This window comes from Aricia agestis, chromosome 2 (genome assembly GCF_905147365.1).
Source record: "Aricia agestis chromosome 2, ilAriAges1.1, whole genome shotgun sequence".
NCBI lineage: Eukaryota > Metazoa > Arthropoda > Insecta > Lepidoptera > Lycaenidae > Aricia > Aricia agestis.
Window position 1 is genome coordinate 8,291,251 of NC_056407.1, and position 21,139 is coordinate 8,312,389.

Sequence of the window (21,139 nt, forward strand, 5' to 3'; positions counted from 1 at the left end):
TTGTTAAGTTGACAGTTTTCACAGATATGCGTTTGGTTAGCTTATTTATCGTTTCTTGCTATTTGTTACTAAAACAACGTGACAAGGCTCAAAGATGATAAAAACATAAAAAACTCATCAATCAAACATATTAAACGTAAACTTAGATTCATTAATCGCGATTAAATGAAGAATGTAAAATCTTTTTGAAACAAAACGAGATTCACGTCGCCATATAAACGCGTTCATTATTCAATGAGAACTTAGTTTAATAAAACGTTTAAGTGTGATTGGTGAAATTCCCCTTAATGTATTATAGCGAAGGATTACCCTAAGAAACAAGAGCAGAAGTTATTTGAAGTCATTTTATTTAGGTGCGATTCACCTAAAAAATAGAACGCGCTTAGTGTACACTAAATTGGTTCTACACATATGAACGCGTTTATAGCACCAAATTGCATTTCACTAACATAAAGTTCACAACAAATCCGAGTTTTATCTTCAGAACGTCCAATGTTGCACGGTTAAACTTCATTAAAGCCGTTAAAGTCCTGCCGGTGTAGCATCATGGTGAATCGAAAATCATAGACGAAAAATCATCCGATCGACTCGATAAATATGCGTCGCGGAGCTCAGCGTGACTCGCCGTTTTGCACGTCAACGAAATCGAGTGGGTCAGCAACAGCGGCCGCCGTCAGGTCGCCGTCCGCGTCACCGCGTGACGTCGACACGAAATTGAGGCCATCGACTCAAGCAAAAAATTATGCAAGCGTCACTGCTTGCCCCGCACCGCCCCTACGGGCAAAGGCGAGGGCTGCAAAGCAAGGCTGAAAATCTTCGACTCGACAGGGACGAGAGCAGGAGGTGCGACGAGAAGGGGTTCGTTCTGGTGGAGAGGAGGAAGAAGAGGAAGCCCACAGCAGTTATGTGCCCGAGCTGCGCCTGCGGAGCGAGGTGCCCGCGACGCCGCTCTACGTGTCGCGCCTGCACTGGTCCATGACGGTCGAAGACGTCGTAAACTACATCCGCGAGAAGACCACCTACACCTTGAGGGTAGAGCGTCTGCACTCTCGCCACAAAGTGAATTTCAGTTCCTTTGTGGTGAGAGTGTCGACTCAAGTTTTATCCGTCTTCGAGGTGGAGGAGTTCTGGCCCGCCGGTGTAGTTTACCGGAGGTTCCGGGGGAGGCTCCCGAACGAAGCGCGCATCACGTCGCCGAAAGAGACTTTACGTGATAAAGTGTAGTGTGATTGTGTAAATAATATATATTAGAATAAAATTGTTCGGCGTGCATCTGTTGTCTGATTGCCATAACACAAGTTTTTACTTAGTATGGGATTAGACGACGTGATGTACGCTACCTAGCTTTTATACTATTGTATATTATTGTAAGCTTAATAAAGAATTTGAATTTAAATCAATTTATCATAGCATTTACTAAATCGTTTGTTTGGGAAACATTGTTAAAATAGCATATATATATATATATATATATATATATATATATTAAATAAGCCTGCTTTTATCGTATAAAATTTAATAATATAATTTCGATAAAAATAAGTTGAGACAATTTGATGAAAATAAAACGAAGTGCTAATTTTTGATTTGGGACTAATCTAGAATACATAATCTCAAAACATGATTAAATAGTTGGTGGCGAACTGAGCCAGGGCCTCGCTGGCAAGCAAGCTCGAGTTAACTGCGAAGTTTACCGAACGATACATGAGTTTCGGTTTCGGTTTCGGCTATATTTTGGCCGAAACCGAAACTAAGGCCGAAACTAGATTTTTTGGCCGAAACTGGCCGAAACCGAAAGTTCGGTCGGTTACTAGTAATAACTTATCCTACACTAATAACACCTCAAAAACAGTCTACTGCATGTGCTTACTATTTTTACCTTTTCAAGTCCAAAATAATAGCAGGAGCACAATGCGATAGCCAGAACAAACTATTACCAAACTTAGCAGTTTTAGTTTTAGTCGAGTTTACATGTAATTCGCTTAAGGCGTTTTAATTAGTTTTGTGAGTTCTAAACTTATTTAGTTCCCAACTTTGAACCTAAACAAACAAATTTGACGCACATTTATTAGTTTTGGTCATTGCTGCGAATATAATTTATACTAAACAGTATTTTCGCTGCTCCGAGGTAAATTAATAACCTAGCAATGAATTTATTATTACGTCGTCAAGTTCAGCCGGGTTTTCTTTAGCTTTGTCCACACTGTGCATTTTTTGTTCGTCAAGGGCATGCATGCGTTATAGCGCAGTCAACAGCGCACGTGAGGCATGCCCGCGACGCTATGACACTTTTCTTTCCAACGCGGGTGGATTTTGATGCATTCAATTATTAAAGATGCCAAACGAAAGTTGAATAAAAAGATGATGACAAAAATTGAAGATTAAATTGCATAGTGTGGACATAGCTTCAAAACGGTTTATTTTAATCACAATTTTTGATAAATACTAGGTGTTTCGGCAAAAGTATTTCGCACATACTATTTTATTGAAGTGACTAAATAAGTATGTCACCATGGCAACGTGGACATCCATGAATATTATATGGAATAGCGATGGCGCTATCCCATATAATATTCGTGGATGTCCAAGGAAAGTTTATAATATTATTAAGAGGGAAATCATACGAAATTCACCGGGTCTAGTCTTACACAATAATTATTACATGTTTGCTTTTTCAATATTTTAGAGTGTACAAAAAAATGTTTATTACACACTTAATATTTCCCTTAAATACGTTTTGTTCAGAAATGTTTAACACGATAAATATGCGAAAACCGTATCTTTCCCCCGCAGTACAAATATTCTATGTCCTTTAATAGGACTCAAAGTAGATACATCTATACTTTATTTCATTAAAATAGTTGAATCGTATAAGTGTGATGACTGATGGAGTAAAAAGCACTTTTTTACAATTAATATAGTAAACCGTTTTAAGATTTTGTGGTTTTCTGGGCTAGAAAATATATTTTTTACTAAATATATTTATTTATTTATAATTATATTACCTAAACAGTACAAACATTAACATTATTCAAGATGTAATTAGCACTATTGTTATTAAAACACAGAAAGAAATACGAAATTGCGTATTTTAACACCTAATGAGAACGCTTGAAGGTGAAATTATATTGCCTCTGAATCACCTTGTTTCAGCGCCCATTATATCCACACTAATTTGAATAAGGGCCGGCAATTAGTACATCTTTCATCATGGAAAAATCCTCACTTTCTGAATACCTCCGTAATGTTAATAAATGCCAGCAGACCGAGGTTCCCTTCATTTGAGCCCCTTTATTAGTAGTGATTAGCACTTTAATGGCCCTCCCGAAAGTAGATAAGAACCTCCTAATTGCCTGCTTTATCAAACAATAAATATCGACAACTGCTAATTAGAGACTGTTTAAAGTTTTTTTCTAATGATATCTTTGTAGAAAAAAATATTTCTCACTTCTTATGTTAATATGGTTAGATACTCGTATATTTTAACACAAAAACACTCGTAGCATCGATCTAAAATTTTCGTAGCACCAGTCTACGACTTTCGTAGCACTTGTCTACGACTTTTGTAGCACTAGTCTGCGACTTTGAATACAATAACACTATAAATTTCGTAGCACTAGTCTACGACTTTCGTAGCACTAGTCTACGACTTTCATAGCACTAGTCTACGACTTTCGTAGCACTAGTCTACGACTTTCATAGCACTAGTCTACGACTTTCGTAGCACTAGTCTACGACTTTCGTAGCACTAGTCTACGACTTTCGTAGCACTAGTCTACGACTTTCATAGCACTAGTCTACGACTTTTGAAGCACCACCTTACGATTATCGTAGCACCAGTCTACGATTTTCGTAGCATGAGTCTACGACTTTTGCAGCACCACTACCATATTTTTATCTCCAGTCTACGACTTTCGTAGCACCACTCTACGACTTTTGTAACACTAGTCTATGACTTTCGTAGCATCACTCTACGACTTTCGTAGTACCAGTCTACAATTTTCGTAGCAGCCATTCGACCGACTCAAACAATATTCGATGCGCAATTTTTTAATTCTTTGTACTGGTGTCTTATTTCTGGAAACAGCTACAAGAATTAATAATTTTCGTACAAAATCTATTGACGCATGAATTCTATCGACTCATCAGCCATCCTCCATACAACAATTGAAACAGAAACAATGTATTGGATATCCATTAACGGCGGAGTATATTTACGTAGTATGATATGAAAGCTTTTTAATCCCGTTGAATTCAACAATGGATACTTTGATGTATAACAGAAATTGTCTGCTACCGGTATTAATAATTTACGTATAGTGCGCCCATTAAGTATATTGGAGACGTGATAAATCATTTATTTGTGTTTACGCGAATATCATTCATTGTAATAAAGCTGCTTTAACGTATTTTATCGCGGTTTATTTTATAGCTCGTGGGAGTGTGTTGATCGAAATATAAATATTTAAGAACTTTTGAGTACTTTCAATAAGTTTACGACATGCGGTGTCTTTGGTTGGTGTATCTGAATAACGAAAATATTGCAAAAATAAATAAAAAAAACAATATGTAATTGTTATAAACTTAAAATAATAACCATGATACATTTCACAAAATGGACTTAAAATAGATAAAGAACTTGTATTAGCACAATGCCTCGGTCCAAACAATTTTATTGAGACAAGAAAAAATATGGGTACATTCCATAGGCGATTTTATAAAATCAAAATCTGATGGACAAACTATATAGCCCTAGAACATTTGTTTTATTACTGTCAAGCTAATTTTATGTGAGTAGCTTCATTTTGATAAGACAAACAACATTTTTATTTGCGAAAAATCTTAAAAAATTTGATCTAGGGCCATCAAATTACGTAATTACGTAACGACTTCATAATTACAGTGGATCAGAATAACTATTCAATAAAATATTTTATTTAACCAAAGAATGATGTCAGATCTAATATTATATTAATGATAACATGATATTAAACCATTAAAAGAAAAACAAGAAGTCAAAAATGTCTGACTTAATCGTTTTTAACACGAAACTTTGGTCAGTTTCGAATATAAAATAAAATAACGTTTGTGAATGCCGACGCAGACATCAAATCGAACAATAACATGAATAATGGTGTAGTGACACCAGGTAATAAGTTGGTAATAAAGGAATACGACGCAAACGGATGGAACAGTGTAGCATTAGTCATCACGCGTCTACTTGGTGACATTTGGACAGCGATGACAAATGATAGCTTTTATTGAATAATTATCACGAAGCTCGACTGTCACGGATCAAATAAATGTACGGGAAAACATGATACAAGTCGGCGGGCCCAGATATTTTTTCATTGATCATTTGTCACGACGTATACTTGATGGTGCGGTGTCGCTATGTGTAGCCGGCGCATTAAAATGTATGAGGTGGTTGGATTTTAATGATTTCATTTTTTACATTTTGATTCACATTTGCATCGAGGCCGGGTTCAGATTTACGAACATTATCGTTGCCAATTATTTTAACGCCACAAAAACCGTTTTGCATTTGTTTAATGAGAGGAGTAATTAAACAGAGCTCGAATCAAAAGTGTTTGTTTTATACCTGTTACCGATTCCAGGAACGTACCTGCTGTGGATTATTGTAAGTGTATATTAAAATGTTGTTTACATATAAAAAAGTCACACTTTAAAACTGATCATCATATTAATTTTTGCACTGTACTGTGCAAATATCAAAAAAAAAAAAGAAATATATAAACTTCTGAATATAAGCATATATTTTTACTTGTATTCATGATACATGTTGATGGATGATTTTGAATAAAAATATATTTTATTTTATTTAACTTTTTCTTTCCTTCTTTTTAATTTCTTAGTATTTTTGTATGAAATAAGTGTTTTTTTTAACTAGGAATGTTAAGTCATCTAGAAAATTTTAAAATGTAAAATTACATAAATTATTAAATTGTTTTTAAAACAAGTATAATTTAAAATTACAAAACTGTTGTAGATTGAAATGTCAAAATAGTTCAGAAGTCTGGTCCATAAATTGGTAAATCTTTAAACATTTTATTGTTTACCGTCTGATAAAATAGGAAGACAGAAAACGAAGTATCTTTAAGTATTGCGTTATAAATCAATTTTCAATTCCTTTTAAACAGGACAATGTTGTTGTTCCAAATTCAAAGATATTATGCTTGGGAATAGAAAATGTGGAATGTGGATATACATTTTTTATGTTTCAATGGCGTGTATTTTTTACGCGCAAAAACTTTACTAATGTTGAAAAGTAGACAAATCTAATGTTAATCAGAATGTTTTATTTAAAACATAGAAATACAACTTATAAAAATTTGTAATACTTACCTAAGTATTTAAATATTATATTTTTTTTAAGTTGTAAGGAAACTGTAGTTAAAACTTTAAGGTCCCTTTCAAAAGTGTGACTGCTGTACTTAGAGACACTAATTAATGATGATTAAACTTCAATAGCTATGTCCATGTCGCAGTCGACTGATTAAAAAAGCCATTCAATCAAATAGCTAGCCCTTTGACTGAACAACGCCATTCGATCACACGGCTATACGTCAACACTGCAGCTAGATGACGCTTAGCCAACTGGTTAAATGGTAAATTAAGTAAGGTGACCATTAGTTTAGTGCTATTTACACAAGCGTAATAATTACAAGCAGATCAATTGTATTCTAACTCATATTGAACACAATAATTGCAATAAATACCTTGGTGATACATTTCTTAATCCCGTGATTTCTCCTCGAATATTAGTTTAAATTTTGATTCACCCGTATGGACCCCCCATAATTTCTTTCTCTTTAATAATACCTGTAACGTATATTTACGAAAAATATCTTAATACAACCACAAAACACCGGTTAATTGACGCCATATTGTAAACAAAACTCACCTAGCGCCGCGGTGGTGAGCGCTGAACTAATTCAATCAAACGGCGGCTTTTGAATCAGCTGTAGTGTTGATCGTTTTGAGTGACTTAAATATTCAATTAAAAAGCTAGACGTGTGATTGAATGGCGTTGTTCAGTCAAAGGGCTAGCTGTTTGATTGAACGGCTTTTTAAATCAGATGGCTGCGACATCCACACTGTGCCTATTTTTGTTCATCAAGGGTATGCGTCATAGCGCAGTCAACAGCGCACGTGAGGCATGCCCGCGACGCATGCGCTCTGACCGTATCCAAAACTTTCCCTTTGTTCTTTTTTTCTGGAATTTGCTCGTCGCAAATTCTAACAGACACTGCAACTGAACAATTTTACAATGTTTGCGTTGCCGTCGTTGACGCATTCAATTATTGAAAGCGTCAAACGAAAGTTGAATGAAAGAAGATGACGAAAATTGAAGACGAAAGTGCATAGTGTGGACATACCTAATCTAATGAAGAGTTTGACAAATAATATATAAATCCTTTGTCAAAATCTTCATATAACTACAGTTATGTAATTAATATTCTTCTTTGAGTATTTTAATTATATTTATTATAAGTTTTTTAATCCCCATAAAATATTATTTTAGTTTACCACATCCATGTGTAGACACATCAAAGACGATCGTTTTCTCACTTGTTTGACGCATAACTTCAATGTTTTTGTTGTTAGCAATAAAGTTGCTAACTTCTATCCCGCGCTTGGTCGTTGTTGCTTTGGAAAAGCAATCTTAATATGGTGTTGTTGCCAAGCGCTGTTTGCGCCTCGTTTCTGGCTTCCAATTCTGCGGCTATCACATTTCAGTCAATATTTATTGCATTTTTATTTAAATTAAACTTCTGTGTGCTATTAGTTTTGAAATATTTGTATATCTGGTAGTACGAGCGTAGCTCGCTCGTTAAAGATACGCGGTTTTTTGTAACTTTGAATTTACATTTTTATATTTCAACTGTCAAGCTAATTACAAGACGAGCACCTATTTAATTCCAGAACCTTCTTGACTGTAGTGTTGTAGCAATTGAGTTTGTATTTAGTTGACTGTGAAGTCGACTGTCGACGTCACGTACAATCAAAGGACCAATTAGACGGAAGATGAGCCAATTAGCCCAATTAGGCAACATCAAAAATGGCAACATCGTTACTCCCTAACACCTCATTCCGAACGAAATCCTTTGTGAAGGACTAAAAAGTATATTGATTTTTCGCTACCTTTTATATCTACGAGTTGTAGTCTTGATCTTTATCGCGTTGCAATACGATGTTCAGTAAATAAACATTGTATGCTTTTGAGGTTGACTAAAATAATATTATTTATTATTCTTAGTAATTATTGTATTTTAAATATTGTGTTATGTAATCTTTTAATCTTATACTTCAAACGAGCAATTCTTATCTTAATATATATATTTCTTGTGTGCGTGTGTATGTGACTGAACTCCTCCTAAACGACTGGACCAATTTTGATGAAATTTTTTGTGTGTGTTCGTGGAGATTCGAGAATGGTTTAGATTTACAGTTTGGTCTACTGGAAAATGTTTTTTCAATTAATTTCTTATTTATAAGGAGTTGTTGATTTTGGAATGTTTTACATTAGATCCGGCGGACGGCGCTATCATCGCATTCAATATTATTCTATTTCAATTTTAGTTTGTCCTGACAGATGGTGCTACGATTAATTTGAAAAAAATTTTGTTATTCAATTCATGTGCTGATTAAAATATTAAATAAATAACACATAGGCTACAATTTTAACCGACTTTCAAAATGGGGGAGGTGTTATGTTCGTTTTCTTATATTCAACGATTACTCCGCCGTTTGTTAACCGATTTTCAAAATTTTTCTTTTGGTATATAGGGTATCATCCCAATTTGGTATTATATTCAGAAAAGTGGTGATCTGATGAAGGATCCATAAGTAATCGAGGGAACTCCTCAAAACTTATAGGGAAACATATGGTGACTTCGGTTTCGTGAGAAGTATTCTAAGCATATGCTACCAACAAGTAAGATTTTGCACCGAGATATACCTGGTATACCGTGGTTCGGAAGGTGCTGAGAGAATTCCTGATTCTTTATAGATACAAGTTTGGGAGTTTCGGCGTTGTTTTAAGAACAGAAAGCATATGCTACTATGCAAATTACATTCTTCATCATCATCATCATCATCATCACTACCATATTATACCATTTCATAGTCTTTTAGATCGAGACTCGAGTTTGTCAAGCGATAATTAAAAAAAATCTATATCTACCTAATATTATAAACCTGAAGAGTATGTTTGCTTGAACGCGTCAATCTCAGAAACTACAGGTCCGATTTAAAAACTTATCTCAGTGTTAGATAGATCATTTATCGAGTAAGACTCATCATTTATCGAGAAGGTTATATTATATTATTACTCTAAGACTAATACGACAGAAGAAACTCAGGAAAATGTGGGAAAAACGGGGGAAATATTTTTTATGGGAAAATGTACCTACGGATTCTGTAAAATTTCTAATTTACGCGGGCGAAGCCGCGCGGGACATCTAGTATACTATATATTTGGATATATAATTGGAATCGCCTTCAACGATTTTCATGAAATTTAGTATAGGAATAGGGGTTTCGGGGGCGATAAATCGATCTAGCTAGGAATCATTTTTAGAAAATGTCTTTTTATTCGTGTTTTATCGATAAACTGAAAAATATGACTCTTCCTGACATCTATTGGCGAATAATAAAACTATTTTGTGAGCAACTAATTATTGCTTTAACGACACAACAACAGCTAAAGCTATTCCAGCAGACGGCGTTGTTAAGTAATACGAAGCAATGAGTGTTTGTTATACCGAGCAAAGCTCGGTCATCCAGGTACTATTTTTTTATACCTTTTCAGCGACAAACATTTTTGGAATAAACAAATTTTACTCTCCCGCACGTAGTCGCAAGATCTAGTAGCGCAAAAGCTAACTTTGTAGAAAATTTATTTCCTTCGCGCGACAGAAGTTCTTACATTACTTATCAGATATCAGGAGTACGGTGTATTATACTCCCGGAGTATTCAATTCCGAGCGATGTATTTACGCGTTCCCACTAGGTTTCAGTGTTACTGATATTTATGGGGGTCTGTGTAGCGTTCCCAAATTGAAATACATTAATATTTTACCATAAATGCGACACTTTCATGCGGGACATAGCCTTATCGTAATTGGATTCTTCCCTGAGAGCGAAGTGTGTCTACGTGAGTAAATACATTTGTTACGGAGCCTTTGACTGCTAAAAAATATCGCGACGTATCGAATAATTCAAAAGTGATGGTTGAGAAGGTAGGCTGATAAGCTTAGTATGATGATGGGACTTAGAATAATAAAACTAGGTGATGTTGGTTTGGTCCAATGTTTGTGTTGTATTATTTTACATTTAGCACAGTACCTACCTTAAAAGCAATTTCGCACATTTTCTCCATATTCATCGACATATGAATATTTTTCAAAAGTAAATTGAATTGTCTCATACAATGTTCTGAAAGATAACAAATTTTCATTACGAGCAGCCATTATCATTTCACTTAAAGCCTAAAATATTCCTTTCTACTTTCCATATATTATGTTTATTCTTATTATATTTCTCAGAAAAATATAAAAGAAAATGAAGCTGCCGACGATATACTAACATCAGAACCAAATCCACCTTTTATTACGATACAACAAAATTATTATTCACAACATGCAATAAGAAATATTTTGTTTGAGCCTGAATCAAATTTTGCGGGTAGAAAATTTACAAAGACGTAAAAAACATAAGCTTGTTTGCGATAATATAACAGAGTGAAAAAATATTCTCGAGTTTATTTCTTTCGAGATCTTGATTTTGCGTTCTTGTAAATGATTTCAGGGCCCAATACTGAAAACAGATATATTATAACAATAACGTCACGTGTCTGCGGCTGTTTAACCAAACTTATAATAGTTATACGTGGGATAGCCATGCTTCGGCACGAATGGGCCGGCTCGACCGGAGAAATACCACGTTCTCACAGAAAACCGGCGTGAAACAGCACTTGCACTGTGTTTCGCCGAGTGAGAGAGTTTACCGGAGGCCCAATCCCCTACCCTATTCCCTTCCCTACCCCCCCCTATTCCCTTCCCTTCCCATCCCTACCCTCCCCTATTACCCTATTCCCTCTTAAAAGTTCGGCAACGCACCTGCAGCTCTTTTGATGCTGCGAGTGTCCATGGGCGACGGAAGTTGCTTTCCATCAGGTGACCCGTTTGCTCGTTTTCCCCTTTATTTCATTAAAAAAAAGTTAAAATGTCTAAAAATTCTCATTTGTAACTGTGTCCCAAACGCACAGCAAATCCTGATTGAATAGACCGTAGGTGCATCTAAAAAACAATTTTTGTATTCAAATCCCCGAATGGGTGAAGAGAGCTCAAAAGCTTTTTATCGGGGGCTCGAAACAAAAATCCGGCCTTAGAATTAAAAAATGTAATATCAAAACTAACCTCGCAGAGCTTACACAAAAATGTCTGTTCCTATTCAATTTGTATTTTATTCAGCAACAACGTGGGCACGACGAGTACGTTTCTGAAGCGAGGCGATCTCATTAAAGTTTTTCAACAATGAGATATTATACCAAAAACAATGGCCTTTGTTTTACTATGGCTTTATATAATAACGAACAATTATCTAAAGCTAATTAACAGCGCTCATTTTTTTCTAAGTTCTGAGTGGGTTGGTAATAATGAGTTCCATTGTGAAATAAAATTCCAACTTAAAATACAATTAGAACTATACATATAAATCTTACAACCTTAAACGAGCAATTCTTGTATATATATATAATTGGTATCTCGGAATCGGCTCCAACAATTTTCATGAAATTTAGTATATAGGGGGTTTCGGGGGCGATAAATCGATCTAGCTAGGAATCATTTCTAGAAAATGTCATTTTCATCGGATACCGAGCAAAGCTTGGTCAAACAGCTAGTGTATATAAAATATATTCTTTCCATTATTATGCTTATGCACGAAGTCGCGGGTTCCGCCTGTGTCCAATAAATCCAAGTTGTAGCGCCATTAAATCACAATTAGGTGTAATGCGGGCGCGCGACCGCGGGCTTAGCGGCCCAAACAAAAAGCTCACGGGCTTAATACGTTCGTGTCTTATTACCTCACCCCTACCGAATAAAATATGCCGTTGAACACACTAACCTTATGAACTCTACAGCAGAAAGCGCCATACAAATCAAATCAAAACTAAATAATAAAATTATTATACGGGCTTTTGCCCGCGGCTTTGCTCGCGTTAAGAAGTATTATTATATACAAACTTTCATCCCGTACTTTAACCCCTTGGGGTTGAAATTTATCAAAATCCTTTCTTAGCGGATGCCTACGTCATAACATCTACCTGCATGCAAAATTTCATCCCGATCCGTCCAGTGGTTTGGGCTGTGCGTTGATAGATCACCATATCAGTCAGTCACCTTTGAGTTTTATATATATACGAGCTTTTGCCCGCGGCTTTGCTCGCGTTAAGAAGTATTATTATATACAAACTTTCATCCCGTACTTTAACCCCTTGGGGTTGAAATTTGTCAAAATCCTTTCTTAGCGGATGCCTACGTCATAACATCTACCTGCATGCAAAATTTCATCCCGATCCGTCCAGCGGTTTGGGCTGTGCGTTGATAGATCACCATATGAGTCAGTCACCGTTGAGTTTTATATATATTACTAGATGTCCCGCGCGGCTTCGCCCGCGTAAATTAGAAATTTTACAGAATCCGTAGGTACATTTTCCCATAAAAAATATTTCCCCCGTTTTTCCCACATTTTCCTGAGTTTCTTCTGTCGTATTAGTCTTAGAGTAATAATATAACCTTCTCGATAAATGATGAGTCTTACTCGATAAATGATCTATCTAACACTGAGATAAGTTTTTAAATCGGACCTGTAGTTTCTGAGATTGACGCGTTCAAGCAAACATACTCTTCAGGTTTATAATATTAGGTAGATATAGATTTTTTTTAATTATCGCTTGACAAACTCGAGTCTCGATCTAAAAGACTATGAAATGGTATAATATGGTAGTGATGATGATGATGATGATGAATGTAATTTGCATAGTAGCATATGCTTTCTGTTCTTAAAACAACGCCGAAACTCCCAAACTTGTATCTATAAAGAATCAGGAATTCTCTCAGCACCTTCCGAACCACGGTATACCAGGTAATTCTCGGTGCAAAATCTTACTTGTTGGTAGCATATGCTTAGAATACTTCTCACGAAACCGAAGTCACCATATGTTTCCCTATAAGTTTTGAGGAGTTCCCTCGATTACTTATGGATCCTTCATCAGATCACCACTTTTCTGAATATAATACCAAATTGGGATGATACCCTATATACCAAAAGAAACATTTTGAAAATCGGTTTAACAAACGGCGGAGTAATCGTTGAATATAAGAAAACGAACTTAACACCTCCCCCATTTTGAAAGTCGGTTAAAATTGTAGCCTATGTGTTATTTATTTAATATTTTAATCAGCACATGAATTGAATAACAAAATTTTTTTCAAATTAATCGTAGCACCATCTGTCAGGACAAACTAAAATTGAAATAGAATAATATTGAATGCGATGATAGCGCCGTCCGCCGGATCTAATGTAAAACATTCCAAAATCAACAACTCCTTATAAATAAGAAATTAATTGAAAAAACATTTTCCAGTAGACCAAACTGTAAATCTAAACCATTCTCGAATCTCCACGAACACACACAAAAAATTTCATCAAAATTGGTCCAGTCGTTTAGGAGGAGTTCAGTCACATACACACGCACACAAGAAATATATATATTAAGATAGATATAGATTATGCGGCCAAATAGCTCTTAATCAAAATTTACATAAATGAACATGCAAAGGCGAAGATGATAAAGGGTCATTAAACCAAAGATGGAACAGTTTCGGTCAGATTAAAAAAACAACAGAACTCTAAAATGTAGCCTGATCCTAAAAGGTCGCTGAAATCCTCGCTGAAGAATAAAAGTGTACTAGAATGGTCAGTAGTGTTCAATGTTTTTAGCTTTTTAATAATTGTTCTTTTAGTAGTAGAAATTTGAAGATTCGAATAGAAAAATGAACCAAATAATTCGATTTGTTTTCGTACGTCAGTACAGGAATCGTGCACAACAAAGTGTTGCAAATTGTTGTCGCCAATCCGAAAAGTACTATAATTTACTTAACATGTTATTATGGCCACGCATAGTTTCTGCACTTTACCTTTCGGTAAAACGTTTGGTTTACGTAAATCACAATTTCAGTAGTGACACTAAGATTAATTATGTATTATTTTACCAAAGTGACTCAAAACCGAAATGGGAATCCTTTTGAAGTCGTCCCTATGTCACGGAATTAAATACCATTAGTGCGTCTCTGTGGAAAGCATTATCTGTTCTAAAGCATTGAATTGAAGCGCAAGTCATGTGTACTGTTTTCAGTTTGATAAATCCACTTTAAAGCAGAGATTGGCCCACAAAGTTAAAAGTCATGTTACTTAAAAGGGGTTTAGTGGGGTCGAAAAGCTTCGGAGGGCGAAAGAGGATTGACTCGCGCACCTGTCGCTACCACTATACACTCTCAGCGGTATCATGAATAGACATTTTCAAGATCAAATACTGTTAGGAATTGTGTATTCTCTGTGTTTTTGGTGGAGATAATAGACTAGATTTTTTGTTTAAAGTCGCTTTGTTTTTCTTTGGTTTCAAAATCTTTGGAATTAGGAATTAAATATTACAGAAAAAAAATTACCTACATAATTTTCAGTTTTGTCTATTATAGCTCATCCTGTGAATAAGTTACAAAAATTCAAAGTAAAAGTAATTTACTACTTAATTATATTATGTAACTGTGACATTTAATATAAGAGTCAGTAAATATATTATAATATGCCGAATCCTTCCTCCTTCCTTCCTTTAAAAAATGTATAATTTGCTGCGGTAAACATAAAAACGGAACTTCAAAAGTTCATATTCGGGAAACGAAAAAGACCAGAAACAAGATACTGCACAAAAATGGCGAAGGTATAATTAAAACTATGCTTTTCTGGGTAACACAGAGTTTTGCTGGCATAAATTCAGGAATAAATACCTTCTCGTGTTTGTGTGAAGTCCGGCTGCGGCGCTAGACAAATAGTTTGCAGCTGACTGTTAGCTGACCAATCCTGTGTACATGTATAAATCTGACTAGCCTAGCCGTGCAGCCCGCACGATATACGGCAGCTATTATGTACAAGGAATATTGTTTTATATTCCTTGTCTAGTGCACTTCCACTTGTATGCGATACTCGTATAAGATAAAGGGACGAACATGATAGTATTTGTATCTCTTGTATTGTAGCTCTTGTATTGTGGTAAACAATTTTACGTAAATTAATAGTGTTGGAGAAACTAAGAAAATAATGCGTAACAACACTCTGTAAAGTTATTTTGTTAACAAATATTTGAAACGATGGAAAAATATGTATCGATAATCTGATTATTATATTTGAGCTCATTGCATCAGATTTGATGTTTGTGGAATTAATTTTAATTCCTCGTTTTCTAGAGCACTTATTCTGTATCGTACACACACGGGTAGTGGAGCGAACTGGGTCACATGCCTGTTTGTTTGTGTAAATCATAATTCATTATACGACGAATAGAGACGGGGCCGCGGCCTTAACATTGCGGAAAGACAGCCGGACAGACGAGTAAAGGTGAAGACATGGCAACAGTGGCGAAGAGTCCATATAACCCGATTCCCGTCGGCTTCCCTTTTGGAAAATCGAATCTATGGGCCAAATACATTTTTATCTAACAAAATATATTTTACATACTTAAAAAACTTTGAATTCACTAACGCCTACAAAATTTTATATGCAATAAATTTTTCTCTCTCTTGAAATAGTTTGAATTAATAATTAATTGCCTACAAATTTATATAGGCAATGCAATTATGCAACATGCAGGCCATCTCCGATAGGATCCGATAAATTATTAGCGGGTTATTTCTTCATACAACGATATTTCATAGTAAGCATTTCTGTCCTTTTCATTCCTGTGAACTGATCGTCATGTTCTGTCTCGTTCTACCACGCGCCAATATACTCGGAAATAAGCCGAAACTCGGCGACTTATTACGGAGAAAGGTTAATTAGCAACGCACAAATGCGAGCGAGAAAGATGAACTTCATGAAGTAAAATTGTTATATGAGTCAAATGGCGGATGAGTGTTTGTAAACAACTTGTTTTTTTGTGTTTAAATGTCGAATGTTATATGTTTTAGCGTTAAGAAGAGTGTAGTGTCGCGAATTTAAATTAATTTGTATTGTGATTTGTTAATTGTGACTCGTACAGCTGAGACTGTTGTCTGACAGATTATTTGCTGTCAAAGGAAACTTCGTTTTCCAAACTTAGTTTTGAATGACCGCATGTGCCATCACGCATACAACTTAACTCAGAAGGCATCATTATCAAACTTGAAACTCGAACATTGTTGAACATCAGTGCTGAGCGTTTTTTATTCCGGCTTCCCTTCCGAAAATATTCACCCTTCGCCACTGCATGGCAATCATAATAAATAGTGACGCACTCATTGGGCGTGTGACGGAAGTGGTGGAGGAACCATAGCATAGTGGGGACACTTGGAGATGCCTAGGATTGGTATTGTTTCAATATGGACTACCGAATGTGTATGTTGCATAGTAATAGTGAGCGTTTTGTATTATTTATTTAAATCCTACACATTTGAGTCAGCTTCCCTATATTATTTAAAGAATGTGAAGGTATTTTATTAATTATTATTACATTATATCTAAAATTTGTAGATCAATAGAAGTATTTCTACTGACACCATTTATAACTTTAAAAGGACAAAAGCAATACAATATTATGCAATGAACTAGAATATTACTATCAAGCGCAATACAAGTACCACATTTAATTCAGAGCTAAAATCAGTTACAACAAATTATATTACTTCATAACTAAAAGATATATTTCTTGCTCCTGTTATCTTTTATTGAATAAAAAATGATTTTGTTCAATTTTATTAAGCGGTTGAGGCTTAATAAAATTGTGTCACCAGGTTGAGTACTAGACATATCTACCTCTTTTATGTTCTACGCAGGGCCTCATAATCCTCATATTCAGGACAACATCTCATTTGCCCTAGCATTTACCGGCATGCAGTGTGCATTATTTATTTTTTGACCTCATTCTAAGAGTGTCGACTTTTTATTACATCGTATACGACGGATCTTGAAACTACGAATTTGCGAAATTACTCTCGCTTTGGCCTGACGTTTAATGGTAATGGAAGCCGGTGAGCTCGTACTTACTTTAATAAAAAACTATTTAACGTTGGTTTCACATAAAAAATGTAACGTTTATAGAAGTTTTACTAACTTGCTACTACCAAATCTATAGAGGTAGAGTTAACATTTCAAATATGGTTAAGTACAAACAAAAATAATTATTATTATTGTATTTCGATTAAATTAAGCTCATTAGTATAGTACATAACTACGTTACAAACGTCGTCCAATATCTAACTTCGTAAAATCGTACAATAATAATAAATTTAGAATTATATAGAATATCGAACTACGAACAGCTGTTTTTTTTTATTTTAAGTCTGCTGTGAAAATAAATGTTATAAAGTTTTCACCTGTTAATTACCTTTATGGAAATAAAAACTTACATTTGATACAAGTATCTTATCGTGGAGTTGGGATTTGGAGCAGAGAGAACTTTTTGCGCTGCAGGGTTGGGACTTAGGGCGGATTCTAAAACAGCTGATAAGGTGTATGCGGGTACATTACCAACTTGGTAGCCTGTGAATCAAAGGTAAAATTTTGAAATTACTTTTTATTGTGTATTTTTAAATAGTGCGATTAGTAATGATGATAGTGCAATTAGTGATAATTCAACGATTTTATAATTTTTTATTGTTATTTGTTTCTTTTTTATTATGTACTAGCTGTCCTACCGGGACAGCTAACTTCGTGTCACTTTAAAACCTTCCCTGGGCTTCTAAAAATATTTTAAGACTAAAATCAGCCCAATCCATTCAGCCGTTTTCGAGTTTTAGCGCGATTAACACATTTGAAAATCCATTATATATGTCGTAGGATGATTTGATAAATCCGTGTTTTCGCGAAATCCCTAGAATTTTCGCGAAAATTCGATTTATCAAATCATCCTACGATGTCGTAGGATTATTTGATAAATCGAATTTCCGCGAAAATTCTAGGGATTTCGCGAAAACACGGATTTATCAATTAATCATCCTACGACATATATAAGATTAAGATTTAGCTGCAAATAAACGTACTTCTATTCTATTCTGTTCTATAATTTTTCATTCGCGGGACCACCGACGAATAATTTGGTATTACCTAGGGCATTAAATGACGTTCGCTCCCATTTCTATCACCTGATGATGTACATAATCTAATCACGTGTCACGTGCCCATCACGTGATCGGAAATGGCCGCAGCACGATTTATCGCAATATTGCCAACTCCATTATCGCCGCGGTGGAGCGTCCCCGAAGGATATTAAATGCTAATCGTTCTCGCTTTTTGTCTTTCATTTTTTATTCACAGCCAACGGTTTCGCTAAATAGAAAAAATGACGTTGACATTTTTAATTTAATGCTTTTCGGCTTTGGTGGCCTCTATGTGGGGTCGGTACCTGTTGATTTATTTGTTTTGCCATTTATTTCTCGTCTAAATCGAGCAAAAATACTTCAAAATATAATATTTCTGTTACCTTTGTTTTTATTAATATTATCCCTTCGGAATTAACAAACTTAACTGTGACTTTTAAATTGGGTTTTCATATTCGGTTGTATTTAATGTATGTTTAACTTTATGAGACCCCATGTCCATTGTCCATGCTTCCCATACAAAGAATTATGTTTGTGTTTTCGGTAGTGTGCAATCAATGTCTAAATAAAATGTCTTGAAATCACTTCTGCTTATGTTTTTTTAGTAAAATTATTCGTTGAAATACATAAACATGACAGCACTGAAAATGTTCTAAGGAACAAATTTGGGTCTAGGAGAGCTAATATTTAGGAAATATTTTTTTACAGCAAAAACTAATTGGATCTGTCTAGATAACTAAAATAACTACCAACCACAATATGTTTAGTTACATTTAAGCTATAATTACGTTTGTAGTGGCATTTACCATGTGAAACGACTGCCAATAATTTTGTCCATGTTCGACCTTAGATGTCAAATTTTTTATGTTACATGCTCAAAAGTATAAATTCCATTTTTTTTAATATGGCTTATATTAATAGATATTTAAGGCAAAAAGTTTAAAAACTTAATGTCATTTTTTCGTCACAGGTGAACGAAAGTCTTAAAAGTGGCTTTTTTGCTTAAAATGCTTCATTATACAATATAATTTTGAATTTCGGATATTTAACCCATACATTCCCTAAATCAATTGTATGTTAAGGCATTTATGCAAAAGTAATACAAAAAAATCTTTCAATTACCTAAAAAACAAATGAAAATACGTGCGGTCTGTCAGATCCCATGTCCATAAGTATGTTACAAATGTTAGATATCCATAGTTAAAGGTTAACAATCATATCCAGTCTCAATTCTGTGATGAGTTTGATAAGCCTTTACAACATTCGAAATGTGCATTAATTTACACAATATATAAATGTTGAATAGTTATAATTAAATGGTATAGAATTGCACAAAATATTAATAAACAAAAGCCAAAATAATTTGGAATATAATGTGGCGCATCGTATTAGCATACAACAGTGCCGGTGCTAAAACATTTCGGTGACCATTTTGCATTTTCGATCAACCCTTTTGACAATTTATCGGTACATCACATTTTCATATAGCGAGCGGCACGGGCGGCTCGGGCGGGCGGCGCGACCGCGCTTCATACATATTCAAATATCGGGACCGAAGGTACAAAGCAGAAACCCGTTTTGTCCTCGACGTGTCGGAATTACAAAAAAGCACGGGAATATGCCGATAATATTCGACAAAAAGAAGGTCTTCTCCCTCGCGGCCAAATTAACATCGAAATGTGTTTCATACAATATCTACGACTTCGCCCATATGTTACAACTCGTACGCCCGAATAGATTAAAAATTATACTTAGGAAAACTTTCATCCATTAAATGGAGGTCTTGTTTTATAGTAACCTAGTGCTTACTTTTGCTTACTAGTCATAATACATAATATCATTATGATCAATTAATTATTTTAAACGTTACGTCCATACGTAACGTTTAAAATAATTAATTGATCATAATGATATTATGTATTATGACATAGCATAGTCAATTCTCTTAACAATACAAAATATGACAATTTCTATTAATTTTTATTCAATTACATAAAAGTATCAAAAAAATTCCTCCAGGTTAAGAAAATATAGGTATATTAAATTATAAGGTACAATAAATATAAAATTTATTAATAAAATATTGAAACAAATCATAACTTTCGTTAGAATAACTAAGTAAGGAGCAATCTCTGTTTTGGGGACCTTTAATTTTCTTAGCTATTTCTCGGAATAAATTAAGCCGCTTTGTTCGATAATACCCGGCTCCGATAAAGACGTAAAGACAAGAGAATCTTATTCATAGATATAATAAAAAAACATGCCCCTTATGGTGTTCCTTGAAAAGTGTAGGTTGTTAATATTTTTATAATGAAAACATTTTATATTTGTCTGTAAAATAATATTAATATTATCATCACAGTATATAATAAGGGGCAAAAACTATTAAGCGAGTATTAATAATTTCACATAGCAGATTTTCTCTACTGGAGCACTTTTAGATATTTTTGTGGTACCATATTGTAACTTTTGACTGACACCGTGTAGTAGCAACGTAGCAGTCAAAAGGCTGAGCGTCAGGCTCTATCTTACTTTAACCATAACAATGGTCTCCAAACATTGTGAGCGAGTAAGTGCAGTGCCGTGTATCGGTTGCCAAATCCTCGGGGCATGTCCATAGATGTGTCCCAATGATTCAGTGCGCGCGCTTTTAATTTTTTTAAACGTCCTTTTATAAAATTTATGTCCTCTATCGTGCTTTTATTGCGGCGCAAAACAAGCGAATTCTACTTTTGTAACGCAAAAATTCAGCACATTTTACA

General features: G+C 34.8%; 1 long non-coding RNA gene across 1 annotated transcript; it reads right to left on the reverse strand.

The window, feature by feature from the left end:
• Positions 1-7,049: 7,049 nt before the first annotated feature.
• On the reverse strand, positions 7,050-20,533 carry LOC121739949. The gene is made up of 3 exons (XR_006037510.1): positions 20,523-20,533; positions 8,472-8,479; positions 7,050-7,124 (listed from the first exon to the last, which is right to left on the reverse strand). It is a non-coding gene; the product is annotated as an uncharacterized LOC121739949 (long non-coding RNA).
• Positions 20,534-21,139: the final 606 nt, after the last annotated feature.